The sequence below is a fragment of the Ahaetulla prasina genome, chromosome 1 (genome assembly GCF_028640845.1).
Source record: "Ahaetulla prasina isolate Xishuangbanna chromosome 1, ASM2864084v1, whole genome shotgun sequence".
NCBI classification, from domain to species: domain Eukaryota; kingdom Metazoa; phylum Chordata; class Lepidosauria; order Squamata; family Colubridae; genus Ahaetulla; species Ahaetulla prasina.
This window is the reverse complement of record NC_080539.1, coordinates 139,622,456-139,634,595: the sequence shown is the minus strand read 5'-3', so window position 1 is coordinate 139,634,595 and position 12,140 is coordinate 139,622,456.

Below are 12,140 nucleotides of genomic sequence, written 5' to 3'. Positions count from 1 at the left end.
AAATCAGATGTGTTGCTCCCACTCATTCTTTTTTGGGGGTCCCTCAGCCTAAACTCTGCAGAAAGTGGATCCTCCAATTTTCAACAATGTCAGATTATAGTGATGCTCAATGTATGCTAATGTACATTGAGATCATGTGGTTTTAATTCTCCTGGTGGTTTCATGGATCCATGCACTCTTTTTCAGTAATAAGAAAATGATTTGCCCTTGCTTTTTTTCTGGGATGTTTTTCACCTTTCCAGTGTCGCCTATATTGTGGTATTTCCTGGTGGTCTGCTCTCCAAATACAATATTAACAAGGATAATCTAAGTAAATCGCCCAGCAGGTCGACCTTACTTATTTTTTTTTCCAAACTAAACCAAGCTCAGGTTGCTGCTGCATTCAGCTTTTTTCTTATCTTTAAATAATCCTAAATATGCTTCTCTTCAATGTTAAACAAGTTGATATTTGTGTTTCTCTCTGTGTTTTATGTTTGTGTGGTGTGATTATCTATAATAATGCAATATATTGAAAATCTTATTCTAGGTTATGTAGTTTAGGAAATTACTACAAGTCCATCATGAAAACTGAAGAATAATGTTTTTGAGCTGGTAATAGAGTAAAATAAACAAGGTAGAGCATTGGGGGGGGGAGAGGGGGGAGATCTCTTTGTCTATTGCCGGAGTTGCACAATCACCATCTCTACTCTTATCTGGTTACTTAAAATATATGGAAGAGACAGGATTCAATAGCATTGAAAATCACAATGCCTGGTGGGCTTTATGATTTTAAAAACAAGATAAAAGCTTTTTGACTCAAAGAAAGCAATCAAATGGTTTTCTGTAGCCACAAGCGTCATATTTACTTAAAGGATTGTGTCTATGAAAGCAAATATCTGTTACAGGAAGACAGGACAAAAGCTGTCGGAGAACTGGGAAGTAAATAGCTTTGAAACTGTTTTCTCCGCTTCATTTCAAAAGCTGAAGGCTAAGAATGTTTGACCTTTTACAAATGGAAGGCTTCCCTGCAGGTTAGTCAGCCGTGCTAAACTATGACGGTGACAAGGAACTAGATACAGCAGTTCCCAAAGGAAAACCTCGGACAGCATTGGGAACCCTGCCAATTTCCATCACTCAAAGATTTTGTCCCTGTATTGGTACTAATCCTGAAAAGGTATATTATTGAATTATGAGTTTTGTAAGTGTCTTCATCAGGAAGTTACCTGACCTAATTTAAAAATCCAAACTAGGAAGAGATTATTCTCAGCGTGTAAAAAATTGATTTGCAGGCGAAAATCTAAAACAGCCAGATTTTTAACTACGACTATAAAAACAAGGCTTTTAGAAACAAATGGATAAGTTGGGTTTTAATTCTATTATGTAATTCTTGTTAAATATTTTACATGGGAAACGGTTTTATCTATTTTATCAAGTTTAGATTACGTTTTTAATATGCTATTGGGCTTTTTGATTATCAATAAAATGGGATGGAATGGAATTCAACCTTGCTGATAGAGTTGACTTTTACTGATTTTATCCACAAAAATATCTAAAGGTTCCTATTTGCACAAAAATATTGTGCATGTCTTGATTAAAATAGTGCAATTGTTCAGAAAGGACTTCCAATGCTGGGGGAGGGGGGGGAATCAAGATGGTGGGTTAAATTAGGCCCAAACTGTCACTTTATGAAGATTTTCTACAATTGAAAAAATGCTATTTAAAAAACAGAAATAATAAAATGTTAATAATTGTGTTTCTCATTCTATTTGAACACATTTTTTCCAATTTTTTCCCAGGCTATTGAAAACCCCTAGCTCTCTTCTCTGTCTCTGCTGCCACCATCAAAACTGGCATTCATTTCTTTTACACTACTAATATAACATCTAAAGTTTTTTATGATTCTCATTAAGCTATTGAATAAATCCTGCCTTGTCATTGCATCAAAAATAGAGAGGAATATATATTTCTAATTATCAGTTTGAGAACTACTCAGAAATAACAAATTTTGAGTAGTTCAGAGAACCGGCAAATACCATCTCTGGCTGGCCCCAGAGTGGGGTTGGAATGGTGATTTTGCAATATCCTTCCCCCAGCTGATCAGGAGGAAATGCAGATTTTGCAGTAACCTTCCCCTGGAGTGGGGTGGAAATGGAGATTTTGCAGTATCCTTGCCACGCCCACCAAGCCACACCCACCAAGCCTTACCATACCCACTAAGCCCACAGAACCGGTAGTAAAAAAAATGGATTTTATCACTGGTATCAACCTATTTTCACTATGTTATTCTACATTGCAACAAAATCAGCTGGAATCCACTTCCTTAAATTCATGAAATAATAAATTTCTCTGTCTTTCAGGGGGTGTCTTATTCTTTGTCATTTCAGTTTTGATTAATTTTCCAAGCTTGATAAGTTAATACATTCAAAACAATCCTTTAATTGGGGAGCAAGATAAGCTGTATAAAAGGAAAGTATGGCAAAAAATGTGAGTAGGTGAATGATTTCCCAGTTAAGCTAAAATACATTGGGATTCTTTCCCACTTAACAGAATGCCATCATAATGCAAGGGACTATGGAGGAGGTAGGGAGAAGCATTCATTTAGAAAATATTGAGATACTTTTTTTTTTAAGTAGAAAGTTATTAGATGCCTGCTGTTTGTCATAACATTGTAGAGTTTGGCATTCTCAAAAGCAATTCCAGAAATAGCACTTCTTTGCAAACTGCATGACTATGATGCATGATGACCAATATCAGAAACTTATTAAAATGCTCTTGGCCGAATACAGTCATACAACCATATTAATTAAAGTATTCTTATCAATAGTAATAATAATAATAAATAATGGGCCTGTTCTCTCTTTCCAGTTCTAACACTCCAGCATTAAAACTGCTGGCCGAGGGCCAGGACAAATAAATATTAGCTGGCATGCCAGCAAGAATCTCAATTACTTTATGTGTTCTTTCAGAGGGAGATAATTAACATTTCAAATAAATTGCATGACTGTTGGAGGTAAGTTAGTTGCTTTGAAATGGTTCTGGTATGGCCATATAGATCAGCTGAGATTACAGCACAAATTATTTATTTAAAATACATATTTCTCTACAGTATTCTACTAATTGTGTTGACTTTCTTTCAAATTAACGCATATCCCTTCTTAAATATATATATATATTTTTAAAAAAGGGGGCTCAGCATTGAATCCAATACGAATTTAAAGTACATACATCCATGTATTTTAGGCTATAGTGAATATAATTGGAGCTAATCTTTTATGACTTCCTTGGTTGATATATATGAGTAACTTACACACCTACCTAATTTAAGCATTCTAGCTTTCATGATCTTTAGAATCACATGAGGGAGAGAAGAAATTGGCATTGAGACCCCATGTTCCTTCTCATCACTCTTTCTTTGTTGAAGCAAGTATCTGCAGTAGACAACATCCTACATCTCTCTCTTTCCACTTATGACTGTATGACTGTAACTTTGTTGCTGGCAATCCTTATGATTTATATTGATATATTGACCATCATTTGTAAATGTTGTACGTTGATGAACATATCTTTTCTTTTATGTACACTGAGAGCATATGCACCAAGACAAATTCCTTGTGTGTCCAATCACACTTGGCCAATAAAATTCTATTCTATTCTATTCTATTCTATTACTAGACCAACAATCAAGCAGTAAAAAAATGCCCCAATCAAGGAAAAACTAACTCAGACAAACAATCAAACAGTAAACAACAGTTTAATCAAGGAACCACCAAGAAAACTCTTCCCAACTCTGACAAGGCAAGTGACTAGTATAGGGATCAGCCACCTGTGGCTCTGGAGCTGCATGTGGCTTTTTCACCCCTCTGCTGTGGCTCCCTGTCACTCAAAATATGTGTCACAACCGCCAATGTGTGACACCTGCTGGCATGCGATTTATTGAGCTTTTCAAACCCGGGTAGGCCAACCATGGATAAATCCAAGAAAAGAAAAGTTTCAGAAGAAAACAGAATGTTTAATTCAACTACATATGCTAGTTTTGTGGCTGCTCAAGAAATGGTCAGGCACAGGAAGGGTTTTGTGGCTTCTGGTGTTTTCTTTTTTGTGGGAAATGGGTTCAAATGGCTCTTTGAGTGTTTAAGGTTTCAGACCCCTGGACTAGTGTATAAAATTACAGCAAACCCCACTCCCTTCTAGCACTAATGAGGTTACCTAGTTGGGTCATGAAACATCTGCAAGAAAACCCCCAAACTCAGAGAGCACCAAGGATCCCACAGTTCAACCCTGAGCTGCAAATATTTTCTTCTATTGGAGCCTCCTCTGTCTATAGAGGCATTCCCCAAATTTGGAGGAGCCATCTTTCCCAGGATTCCAACATTTCAAAGAAAGTCCCATGGGTAGGAATATGTTATATGTCTTGCAAATAGTCACTTTCCATGGATGTAGAGATACATATATAGCAAAGGAATGTGTTTTGCATTGATTTTCATTTCTTGTCTTTTGATATGTAATTCCTACCCTTGGGGGTAATATGCTCCTATAGGAACAGCTACATAGAGCTAGAGGTATTTCTGGAAAGCAAAAATTCAGTTATAATGATAAGCACAGAATCTCTGGGAGATGATCAGGCTGAACCCGAGGGAGGGGTCAAGTGCATCATCAGTTTGTAGTCATGCCCACAACTAGGACACAGAGATAATTCCTGTATGTATCTTAGTTGCCTTGAATATCATGCCCACCATATAGAGGAGAGACACCTATAAACCCACATGTTAAATTGCCTTACACAATGTAAGCCACCCTGAGTCTTCAGAGAAGGGCGGGATATAAATTCAAATAAATAAATAAATAAATAAATAAATGTATCATGCTTGCTTCTTTTCATTTACGATTCTTCCCCCACTATTTTAATTTGGAAAATGGAAAGTACACAAGGACACATTTGTTCCACAGAACAAACCCCATTAGCTGCTAGAAAGGGTTAAGGTTACCAAATTCAGTTGCACTTTGTGGTTTGTGTTGTACATATGGGACCCTTCCAACCCATTCACCTAAATTCATAAAACTGTTCTTTATGAGTAGCCCCCATAATAAAACACAATCTGGGCTGTTCAGAGTAACACAGTGATTTTTTTTTACCCAATGTGCTACTTTGAAGAAAGGCAGACTGGTGCCATTGGCTTTTTCATGTACATTTTAATTTTCTCAGCAGAATTAAAAAATAGCTGTGATATTCCTGGGGCAACAGAAGAATGGTATTTTTTGTCTACAGGAAAACCCATGACTGCTTTTAACTTTAAGAACAGTCAAAAAAATCCCATGGGCCCTTAATCTTCCTTAAATCTTGTTTCTACTATTTCTGCTCTGAACACTTGAAGTAACAGCAGCACTTGGAGAAATAAAAATTCTCCACTTGTGCCTTACAAAAATGTAGGGAGTAAACACATTATTTTAATGAATGACAATTCTATAGCTGTTGTTATTACTGTTTAGCTTTGTCCCTTGGGAAAAACCCATAGTTCAGGGATTGAGAGCACTTGAGCTCTTATCAGAATGTCCCAGATTCAACCACTGCCATTTCTTGTGTGTGACTAGGAAAGTCTCTGGAAATAGCAGTGAAAGCCACGAATGGTGCACTCCTTATTCCTTCAATGTTTAGAAGTAGCCCAGGTGATACGTAACTCACACTTTGGGAAAATTACAAGGGGCATTAGTAAAACTGTCTTCTGCTTTGTCCAGTCTTCCTTGGTTACATCTATCATAGTCACAAATTGATTTCCGTGGACCTCACTTCATACTTAAGAGGTCTGTAGAGGGGGGCGTGCATAAGTCCACTAATGTGCCTATCGTCCCTGTCATTGTATTTTTATATTATTCCTATTTTCATTTCTGTTTGACAAATTACAATAAATAAATAAATAAATAAATCATTCTGGATTTATATACCCTGTTCATTCTGAACAGGGTATATAAATCTTTCAGAAGGCAGCTATACTTATCTTTAAAACAATGGTGCCATATTTGATTTATTTTTTTTTGAGCTGGCATAAGAAATGTATGTAATACCTGAAATGGCACATCTTGAACCGATGGCCAGAGTTTCCACCACTTAGCAATCATGAAGAAATCAGGTGCTTGTTCTCTATTCTGCTATATATGCTGCAAAAATTGACCTTTTTTTAAAAAAAATGTTATTTTTCCAGGAAAGCATAGATTATTTCCAGACAAATATTTAGTTAACTTAAAAAATGTCATAGATACGATAATTTTCTCTGAATGTGTTTTATATGTGCACATTTCTCATTTGTCTGAATTGGACAAATAAATAAATATACCATAAGTTGGAGGCATTGGGTGGTCAGGCATTTTAGGCTTGAAATGCTACAGAGTCATCCTCTACATATGTCTGATTAAGTGAAACTTACAATTCCATGGAGAAAGAGAGAGAGAGCTCTAAATGCTTCATGATCAGTTGCAAGAAAGAGATATGGGTCTAACAACCCATAATTCCCTGCAGATGAGAGTTGCCTCTTTTCTGAGGTAACAACCTTGGAATGCCGACATCCAGAAGTTTCCTGTATAAATAAGTCTTTTGCTTCTAGGCCTGGCAGGTTGTGAAGGAAGCTGCTCTTAAAAGCTGAGGGTGAATTGATGGCGGATGACCAAACCTGCAGAAAAGAGGAGGCCTATCAAGAATCCAACAGACAAATTTAGTAGCACAAATTCAACAGTGTTAATAATGCCATGGTCTCCATTTTTATAGCTTGTATTTGCAAATTTACTTCAAACTTCAAACAATTTAAACTTATTTCAAATTTTTATCAACCTATTTAATAATAGCAATAACAAAAATGGTCAGTTTTTGCTTGTTCATGTACTTATTTAACCATTTTATCTGACAGTGGCAAGATAATCTCTGTCTTTTATGATAAAAAATATATGATTTGCAAAGTGGAGTGTCGGGCAAAAAGAAAAGGAAAAGTGACCTCAGGCACTAAGTCTTGAAGTTACATTTTTTTTAATCAAATGGGATCAATGTAGATGAGATGACCCGATAGAAGGCCACCTTCTTTGATGAAAGACCAGGATAGCAAATATAGATATCTTAGCAAGACAAATTGTCAGAGGTTATTCTCCTATATAAAAAAGTATAGGCAGCAATAAAGTTCTTTTGAAAAGCTTATTATTTAAGGTTATACTACCCATCAAAGTAGAGATACTTGACTCATAAAAACATGATTACAATTTATTGAGCAACCACTGCTTCCTTCAAATGCTAAAAACCTATTAGAGACCCTTCAGTGGTATAATTACACTACTGCTATGTATATAAATGTAAATAAATAAAACAGTTGTGCCCAGTCACATAAATCTGGTGGCAAAACAGATGGAAGGGACAACTTGCCATAGCCATCTTGCTGCGGCCAACTCTCCACAGGACAACTTGCTGTGGAACAATTTAACAATTTTAATTACCGCATTTTTTAGAGTATAAGACACACCAAAGTATAAGACACACCTTAGGTTTTGGTGAGGAAAATAAGAAAAAAGCTGATTGACGGGTAGATCGGCCTCCCAGAATACCCCCAATCAGCTGTTCCCAGAGGTGAATTTTAGCAACAGTTTCCTTGGTTGTGAGCTCTGTGTCTTGCTTTTTTTGTGTGCTTTTTTTTCTGTCTTTGAAACTTCTGAAACTCTATTTCAGAAAAAACTTTTTTTCTGCCTCTGAAAGCCTCCCAAACAGCTTCAGAAAAAATGCCTCTGAGGCTCTGTTTGGGGGCTTCTTTTCTGAAGCTTCATTTCTGATGCTTTTTCCAGCCTCTGAAACCTCCGTTTGAGAAGCTGGGCGAGGCTACATTTGGAGTATAAAAACGCACCCAGATTTTCATCCTCTTTTTTGGGGGGGAAAGGTGCATTTTATACTCCAAAAAATACGGTATTTAAAATAAATAAAAATATTTTAATTTTTGCCATTTATATTTCATTCTGTCCCTCCTTTTGTATCCTTTCTTTAACGATTCTTTTCCACTACTTCTTTGATAATAGTGTAACTCTTGTACTGCAGCGAGTTGTCCTGCGGTGAGTTGGCTGTAATGAGTTGTCCCATAGCACATTGACCATGGTGAGTTGGCCGTGGCGAATTGGACATGATGAGTTGGCTGCAGTGAACGGCCATAGACACAAACAGATGCTGCTAATGCAGGGGTCTGCAAACTTGGGTCTTTTAAGACTTGTGGACTTCAACTCCCAGAGTTCCTCAGCCAGCAAAGCAAAGCAAAACAAAAACAAACAAAAACAAAGCAAAGCTGGGAGTTGAAGTCCACAAGTCTTAAAAGAGCCAAGTTTGCAGACCCCTGTGCTAATGTAAAGGAATGTAACACTATATGGAGGCTACTATAAAGGACTGTCACACTGTACACCTCCTTCTCAAGGAAACTGGTGAAACTCACTTTTTTAAAATATCTGCATCTATAGTCTTTAACAGTCTTCTTCTTTGTTGGAAGAAAGTCTTTTGGTAATTGCCTGTTTTTGAAGTAAGTCTGCATAGACACCATCCAGTTGGAACAAGCATGCAAGAGGGATCGTTTAACTAAAGAATAGTTAAGAACTACACACCTCAGGGTGAACCTGAACCTAAAAATACTTGTAAATGCAATGCCTTCAAGCAAGGAATTGGCGATATAAATTGGATAATAAGTAAATAAATATAATTTTAGCGAGAAACCACATAGTGAAAACACAGGAAGGAAATAGCAATGAAAGAGAAAATAGCAGTCATTAGAGAAATAGCATTCAGTGGAGAGATACCCTTTAAAATGATGAGCAGAGCTGAGAGAATAGCAGTGAAAACAAGACAAACATTTCCAAAGCATAAAAGTAATGAATGGGAAATAACCATCATCAGGGAAATAACTGAATGCTAAGAAGAGTTTTGAGCAATAGGTGGGAGAAGCAAAAACATAATCAACAACAATCACTGAGGGCTAGCAATGACACTGGCTATAGAAGAAAAGAAGAGAGCAGGATTTTGTTGCTGGGCTTTGGGCAACCACAATTCCCAAAATCCTTCAGCATTGGCCATGATTCTTGCGACTGCCAATTGTTATAATTTTGGTTCTTCACCTCTGCTGCAGGTATACCATTCTCAATGATCACTTCATATCAGTGGAACTTTCTTGTCTGAATGTGTGATCAAATACTGAATGTGGGCACTCCCAAGACATGGATATTTTCAATTTTCAGAAGCATTGTTCCTTGTTAAAAAGCCCTGGTGATGCAGTGGTTAGAATGCAGTATTGCAGGTAACAGTACCCACAACCTGGAGTTCAATCCTGACAGGGCTCAGGTTGACTTAGCCTTCTATCCTTCCAAGGTTAGTAAGAGGACCCAAATTGTTGGGAGTAATATGCTGACAAACTGCTCAGAGTAAAACACTATGGAGTGGTATATAAGTCTAAATCAGGGGTGAAATGCTACCGGTTTGGACCAGTTCAGCCAAACCGGTAGCAATGGCAGCGGGTAGTTTGGAGAACCGATAGTGAAGGCAGCATGAGGCTCCGCCCACCTGCCCAGTAACCTGTTTTTTACCCTCTGTGTATGCACAGAAGGGTTTGCGCATGCACAGAGGGTCTGTGCATACACTTCCGAACCGGTAGGAAAGGTAAGTATATTTCACCCCTGGTTTAAATGCTATTGCTATTGCTATTAAATATTAGCTAATATTATTTTCAGAACATAGTGAGTTTCATTATCGACCCTTGTTAATATTTGGATGAAGAACATAGCAACTCTCAGGGCTAGAAAATCTCAGACTCGTAGGCTGGACTGGAAAATGAAAATGATTGCTGATGAAGGCAATGGCCAATGACTTCCATATTGTTCCCTAGAGTGCACCGAGGATTCACCAGGAGTCATATTCAACTCAGTATTGTTTTACGTTAAAGGATCCCAGGAAGCTACTGGTGGCCCTGGTGGCCCTGACAATACACTCCTGTTGTAAAATAATGAAGTCCTTTTTAAATAGTTCATAGGGGGGCAATGTTCTAAAAAGAATGGTGACTTTCGCAGATTCAAGTTCATTGGATTATAGTTAATTAAATTTTGTCATACCATTTGATTTAAGTGAGACGTTAATTAACAATAAATTATTCTAGACATAATACTCGGACTAATAGAACTTCCCCCTATCCTCCCAAACCACAATTTTTACCCATTTAAGATCATTTTGATCTGAGGTATTCTTCAGATTACCTGCAGGCCCACATTTTGAACACTAAAGTTCAATGATTGGTTTTGGATTCCTAAAGAAGGTGAGGACAGCCTTTTATAATATTGGAAGACCATTTGACTCCTAGTCCTTCTCTTTATTAGATTAGATATACCTAGTTCCTGCAATGGTGTTGTCTCACATGAGTGATCTCGATTGAGTTCCCCGTATTTGGATACTGAAAGCAGAAATCATTTGTTGAAATAACAGATGTGACATTTACTTCATAACTCTTCCATATCTGGAGCCATTCATCAACAGCAGTTCAGAAGATGTAAACCAAAACCATTTTCAAAGAGCAGCCACTAATATTAATCTGCTCAATGACAGTTACGTCTTAGAAGGCAATATTCCATATTATCCACCTCAGTTTTAAAGTGTAAAACACTATTTAGAAGGAGAAAAAAAGAAACTTCGACAGGACTCTTGCTACTCAACTCAGATTATTTTAATGAGGCTTGGCTAACAAAAGTTCCAGGAAAGTTGGAAGATGAACCTCAATGAACTTCCTCTTTCAGTTTTATAGGCTTCAGTCAGTAGTGGGTTTCACTTACCTTCGCTACCAATTCGGAACTGTGACCTTCTGTGTATGCGCAGAGTGTCCATGATGACATCCGGCCTCCCACCGCTGCTACCAGTTCCCCGAACCAGGGCGAACTGGTAGAAACCCACCACTGGCTTCAATGAACCTGACCAACTCATCTTCCCTACCTGGTAGGAAGACTCTGGCATCTGATCAGGAGCAGAGCTTTGCTTGCATTTTCTACCAGTAGCCCAGATTAATATGTATTTACCATATGCTGCACAAACTGGAATAATCACCCAGAAGTCTTTGACAGCGACTTTCTGAACTCTCCCAATAAATGAGGACAGTGGGGAAAAAAGTCATTGCAATGAAGGATATCAACTTTAACAAAACCCTTATATTGTAGTTCTAATCTGATTCCTTCCCCATACATTCTCAGGATTAACTTTGATTGAATTCAGTAGGAGTTTTTCCTAATAAGCCTATTGGAAAATAATGACTCACTCAAGCCCTTCCTTACCTGGTGCTCTCCAGTTGTATGGTGCTCACAACTGCCAGAACGCTGAGTATTAAAGGAATTACTGCGCAATACTTCTGGAAAACAACCAGGTTAAGGGCCACTCCAGCATTTCATCCATGTGACATTTCAGATGCTGCTTGATGTAAGTTAGGATGGTTTTTATTAGAGAAGACAAAGTTTATCTAGCTGAAAAAGGGCAATCTTCATGATAGTAAATTTAAGGGAAAAATCTCTAGTGATTGCCTTTAAAATACTTGAATAGAGAGCATTATCAGGAAAAATTAATCAAACAGAAACCCTGGAGTGATTTGTGTCTTGACTATTCCATCTTAACTCTTATAAAATGTTAATTTTAAAGAAGAGTTTGTCTTGTTTAAAAAAAAACACCTTTACTTGCACAAAAAGAATATCTTTTATATCCTACTGAAGTTCCAAAGAACTTCTACAACAGATATATGTATGTATGTATGTATGTATGTATGTATGTATGTATGTATATATGTTGGTCTTTGGTTATTCGGGTTTTCTCCCGCATAAAATTGGAAGTGTCTTGGCGATGTTTCGACGAAGTCTCATTCGTCATCTTCAGGCTGGTGTTTACAGCTTCGTGCTTCTAGGAGCAATGTGTGATTGCAGCTGTTTCTTCCTTTTAACTGCTAGTGCGGGTTTGAACTGATTGGTTGGGAGCTTGGCTGTGTTCTGATTGGGTGGAGGTGTGTTCTGATTGGTTGGGGCTTTGGCTGTGCTCTGATTGGTTGGGGGTGTGTTCTGTTTGGATGGGGGGGTTTGGTTGTGCTCAGGTTAGTCTGAGTTGCAGGGGGATTTGAGTTGGTGAGCTGCATTGCTGTTGTTTG